The 5,783-nt window shown below is 33.7% G+C and overlaps 1 non-coding gene across 1 annotated transcript; it reads right to left on the reverse strand.

The window, feature by feature from the left end:
- Window positions 1-1,663: 1,663 nt before the first annotated feature.
- LOC126029107 (U6 spliceosomal RNA) lies at window positions 1,664-1,770 on the reverse strand. Its single transcript, XR_007502760.1, has one exon. It is a non-coding gene; the product is annotated as a U6 spliceosomal RNA (small nuclear RNA).
- Between the last annotated feature and the right edge of the window lie 4,013 nt (window positions 1,771-5,783).

Below are 5,783 nucleotides of genomic sequence, written 5' to 3' on the forward strand. Positions count from 1 at the left end.
GGGAGAGATCTAGAAGACTGCAAATGGGAGAAAAAGAACAAAAGATGAAGGGCTATGCTTTATTAAAGTAGACTTGGCTCTCTTCTGAATTAACCACAGTTGGGGAAATAAAAAAAAATGGTTTTTCATCATTGATTATACTATATTTAAAGTGACTAGCCATGAGACCTTTCCTCCTGACCCACAGGGCTTATGCTCTTATATAGTTCATCATTGGGATGCCTAGATTGCTCATTTGAGTATAACACCAGTGTATTTATATTTCAATTAAAGGCTACTGAAGATCGCCAAACTTCCAGAGAGGTCTGAATTCTAAAACCACTAGCCTCTTTTAGAATCTTTTTTTGGTTGGGTTTTGGGGGCAGGGTTTGGTACGTACCCAGTCATGCTCAATGTTTACTCTGGCTCTGTACTCAGGAATTACTCACAGTGGTGATTCCAATACTGGGATTAAACTCGAGCAAGCCACTTATAAGGCCAACTCTTAACCAGAAATACTATCCCTCTAGCCCCTCTCTGGAGTCTTTTCCTCTTCCTTGTAAAATAGTAACCTTTCTACAGGTGCTATTAACATTTTAACATGTTCATTTGCTATCCTCTTTAAAAGGAAATAAAATTCTTTTATTTATCAGTAACTTTTCAACTCACTCTTGCTTTTTTTAAAAAAAATCTTTTTTGGAAGAGTTTTGTATGATCAAACTTCTTATCTCATACCTTTCTCAAGTTAGCCCATTACATTCTAACTTTTATTTTCAATCATATTGCTAAACCTAATCTTGGGATTAATGGTGTCTGTCGTTAAATTCAATGCACCTGCTTCAGTGTTCATTTTAAATGACCTCTGAACACTTGCCACTGTTGACAGTCCTTGAAACATCCTTTCCCTTGACTTCTGTAATGTGATAGTGTTTTTCTCCAAACTTTCTGACTATTCTTTTTGAGATTCTTCTTTACAATAAAATTACTAATTGGAGAAACTTACATTCCTGGTGTTCATCATACTCTATAAGTTACATAATTATCGATATATATATATATATATATATATATATATATATATATATATATATATATATATATATAACTTATTTCAACAAAGCTAGCAAACTAGAGAAGCCTTCTCAAATTAGCAAATTACTAGATCCAAAATGCTGCATCAGGGAGATCACATGTTATGGAGGAGATTCTCCAGAGATCATATTGGGAGATAATAGTTTTGAATTTGTGAAAGCACACAGGAGTCATACAATGACTATACTCATCATGAGCTACCCTCTATTGGTTTCCAATAAAGTCTTTCTTAAAAATAAACTAAATTAAATGTCTTTATTTTTGACACAGAATTGTTCATAATTAAGTTATTTCTGGCATTTAATATTCCAACACCAATCATTTCCTCCACACTAGTCATTAGTTTCTCAACCTCCCTGAACCTGCCGCTTGACAGGGATGAATAATTTACTTAATACTTTGTGTATTCCTACTGGAAAATTAGGTTTAAAATATAGGGGTATCACATAGTTGCTTATGCATGGTCCATGTGTTCCACAAATATGAAGATCTAAGTCCTGGGCTGATGAGCTCATATATATTATAGGAAAAGCTTAATGCTTTTGTTTGAGTTCAACAGTAATTTCATTTTTATGTGGCCCTGTTTTTTTTTTTAATTATGGAACACTTCAAGAATTTGCATGTCATCCTTGCACAGGGGCCATGCTAATCTTCTCTGTATCGTTCCAATTTTAGTATATGTGCTGCTGAAGTGAGAACGGCTCTGGTTTTAATTTGTGTGAATGATGCCCACATTTACTCTAGATTAGCTCTGAGATCTGCACTTGGAACCTCTTAAGATAACTCAAAAGCATGTCGAAGACAGCATATTTAAAACTAAACTAACTAAACTAACTGTGATCCTCATATAGCATTCCCTAGGTGAAAAAAACCTAATCCATCTATTTGTTCAAACTAGAATTTTGAGAATTTACCCACCCCACTTTTCTATTTATCTCATAAAGTCCTGTTGGCTCGAACATCTGATGAACTTTTTTCTTTGTCTAATTATCTCTATACTCTCTTATTCAGAAAGAGTACTACAGAATCTTTTGCCTGTGTGTTCTTATAATTTGAGATGACTCAAAGTGTTGAAATAACATCTTTGTTTACAGGAACCCTGGACTCAGTTTCCTGCATTGGATAGTCTACCAGGTATAAGAAGGTAATCCCTGAGCACAAAGAGCCTAGACCTAGAGAAACTCTCAAGCAAAACTGGAAGTGATCCCCAAATAAATAACATTTTCCTCCAACAAAACAGAACAAAACCCCAACAAATGTTGTTTTTAATCTCATTGGAATACTATTTTATCAAAGTCCTTTTATCCCAAGTTTCGATTACTTCATAGAAGTAGAATAGATAGCCACAAAGAACAAGCTGATCCATAAGTGACTAGGAACTACTTATCAGATGATACAAAACGGCCTTTTTATAGTGGCACATCTGAGGCGCTTGAATATTTATTGTTTGCATCTCTGTAGGGTTCAGTTCAAAAGAGACTAGAGAAAAGTAAAATTTAAGAGCAGAGTTGAGGTAGAAATAAAAATATCAAAGCAGGAGGGCCCCTATACATGAAAGAAAATGCTTACAAAGTAAGCACTAATTACCATCTTACTTCCCATACAAATCTAATTTCATTTGTTCTAATTATTTTCTCACCTTTCTTCCTTGCCATTTGCTGTGAGTTTTAATTTGTTGTGGAAGTGAAACAACAGTAAGGCGCAAAAGGCTGGAACATATGTTTTGCATGCAGGAGTCCCAGGTTTAATATCTAGCCACCATGATTCTCAGAAACAACTGTGAGCTACTTCTGAGCACAAGACTAAGAATAGCCTCAACATTGCCAGATGTGGCTCTAAAATAAAAAATAAAAAACATGTAAATAAATAAACAAATGCAACAAGAAATTTATTCAGGGTTAGGTAAAGGCCAGAGTTGTGCCTTCTCAGTTAAACCTACAGCATAAAAATCCTTTGTTCTTCAGGACAGCCTTTTAACAAAGTTTTCTTAATTCTACCTTACTGTAGCATGCCATTTTAACTTTATCATTTTTATTATTTTTATTAATTCAAGATGTAATTTCATCTTTAATTGTATAGAAGAGAAGTAAAAAGTGATGGAGAAATTCCCCAAGAGGGACCTCAAATAAACTTTTCTTTCTTTATAAAATCGTTTGATATTTAGTACAAATATTAAATTATAGGTGCTTTTCCATTAGTTACCTACTTTTATTACACAAATTATATGTCTATGAACATTATCAGACTAATGATAAAGGAGGAGTTTTCAGAGTGGGCTTAAATCCAATCACTATAGAGAAAATTGTTTGGGATACTAGGAAAAGACTTGAAAAAATTCTTTTATTATGATCTTGAGGGGTTTTTGTGTGCATATTTTGAATATATTACACAAAATTATTAAAATATAGTATTTCTAATTTTAGAAAGATAAAATCTTTAAGAACTAAAGTTTTATTTATTTTTGTAGCTTTCCCAAATTTAAAGACATGATGAATACAGGAAGATAATGGAAGTGGAAAATAAATGAACATTCACAAATCATCTTCATTATGTCATTTTACTAAGAACTTGTTTAGTAATCACAGAACAGTAAATGCCTAAATCTTGTTTCTAGTGTGTGATACTTACCACCAAGTCATAGTTATAGAAGCAAGTCAGAAAAATGCAAGTCAATCTCAATTTCTTCGTCATAACCTGCTTCTATTGTCAGGGTATAAGTAAGCCCCTTCTAGCCCTTGTTCAATCAGGATATCCTCCTGATTTGAGGGTCATAAAATGTCTCTGGGGGTCCTATGTTAAGCCTTGCAAATAGAATATTCCTAGCTAAAAAAAAATTGCCCAGTTATCACTTTTTTCCCCCTTTTCTTTTTAAATCTAATGTTAATTTCTGATCTAGAAAATCCTCAGATCTAGGAATCTTAGGAATTGGCATCACAATTCCCCTGAAGACTTGTGGGCACATTTGTTTTGGATCCTTTTAAAAAAGATGACACTCCCAATGTTTTCTGGTTTAAAGCACCTGGATAAACAAAAGCTGAGGGACACATAATTTTTAGCAGTCCAAATTCTTATTTTATTTTTGTTTTAAATATAGAAATTATTTTCATTTTATCTATGGGGAATTAGTCATTACTATAATTTAAATTACTTAAGTAAAAGTTCCAAATGAGAACGTTTGTCTAAATTTGTTCAAGTATCAGTTTCTTTTTATTTTATTTGAAGAATATTTTTTACCATAATACATTTATCTCCAGATAAGTGAGAACAAAGTTATTATTATTTATTTATTTATTTTTAATACTATTTTTTATTTAAACACCTTGGTTACAAACATGATTGTGGTTGGGTTTCATTCATATAAGAGGACACTCCCATCACCAGTACAACATTCCCACCACCAATGTCCCAAATCTCCCTCCTCCCCACCCCACCCCTACCTGTACTCTAGACAGGCTTTCTATTTCCCTCATACATTCTCATTGTTAGGATAGTTCACAATGTAGTTATTTCTCTAATTAAACTCATCACTCTTTGTGGTGAGGTTCATGAACTGGGCTGTAACTTCCAGCCCTCCTCTCCTTTGTCTCTGAAAATTATTGCAAGAATGTCTTTCATTTTTCTTAAAACCCATAGATGAGTGAGACTATTCTGTGTCTTTCTCTCTCATCTGACTTATTTCACTAAGCATAATAGATTTCATGTACATCCATGTATAGAGAAATTTCATGACTCCTGATGGCTGCATAATATTTCATTGTGTATATGTACCACAGTTTATTTAGCCATTCATCTGTTGAAGGACATCTTGGTTGTTTCCAGAGTCTGGCTATTGTAAATAGCACTGCAATGCATGAGGAAGGGATTTTTGTATTGTATTTTTGTGTTCGTAGGAGTGATATAGCTGGATTATATGGGAGCTCAATTTCCAGTTTTTGGAGGAATCTCCATATCACTTTCCATAAAGGTTGGACTAGACAGCATTCCACCAGCAGTGGATAAGAATTCCTTTCTCTCCACATTGCCTCCAACACTGCTTGTTCTCAGAATTTTAAAAAATTTATTATATTTTATTGAAACCATTGTGATCTACAAAGTCCTTCATTTTTAAATTTCAGATATACACGAGTCAGGGCCATTCTTGCCACCAGTGTCCCTCCACCAATGGACTCAGAGTGCATTTTATGCCACCATTTGCATTCCTGGCCTGCCAGTATCACAGGCCCATTTAAGTTTAGATTGTTAAAGTTTAGGTTTCTTGATTCTATTGTCAATGACTTTGGCTTAGATATTTAGTGCTGTCGTTATTTTTTTCTTCACCAATGCTTCTGAAACCCCTTGACCCCTGTGTTTCTTTTTTTCTTTCTTCTTAGTTTTATAGAAAAATGCAGAAATACATGGTAAAACAAAGTAATCTGTGTCTCAAGGTTCTATGAAAACGGTGGGAGCCCCTATTTAAAAGATAAGAAATAAAAAATAAATAAAGAAAAGAAAACAAAATGAAATGAAATAAAAGGGATGTGTGGCAGGGTTTTTTTGTTGTTGTTGTTTTCTTGTTATTGTTGTTGGCTTTTTTGTTTTTTTTGTTTTGTTTTGTTTTGCATAGGCACAGAAAAGTTGGGGAAAATAGAAAAGAAAAAACCTTTGGCCTAAAAACAGGGAGACACGATCTATGAAGCATCCTGCCATAAGACCAACTATAGCCTTTGGGCATA

Source organism: Suncus etruscus, chromosome 14 (assembly GCF_024139225.1).
Source record: "Suncus etruscus isolate mSunEtr1 chromosome 14, mSunEtr1.pri.cur, whole genome shotgun sequence".
NCBI lineage: Eukaryota > Metazoa > Chordata > Mammalia > Eulipotyphla > Soricidae > Suncus > Suncus etruscus.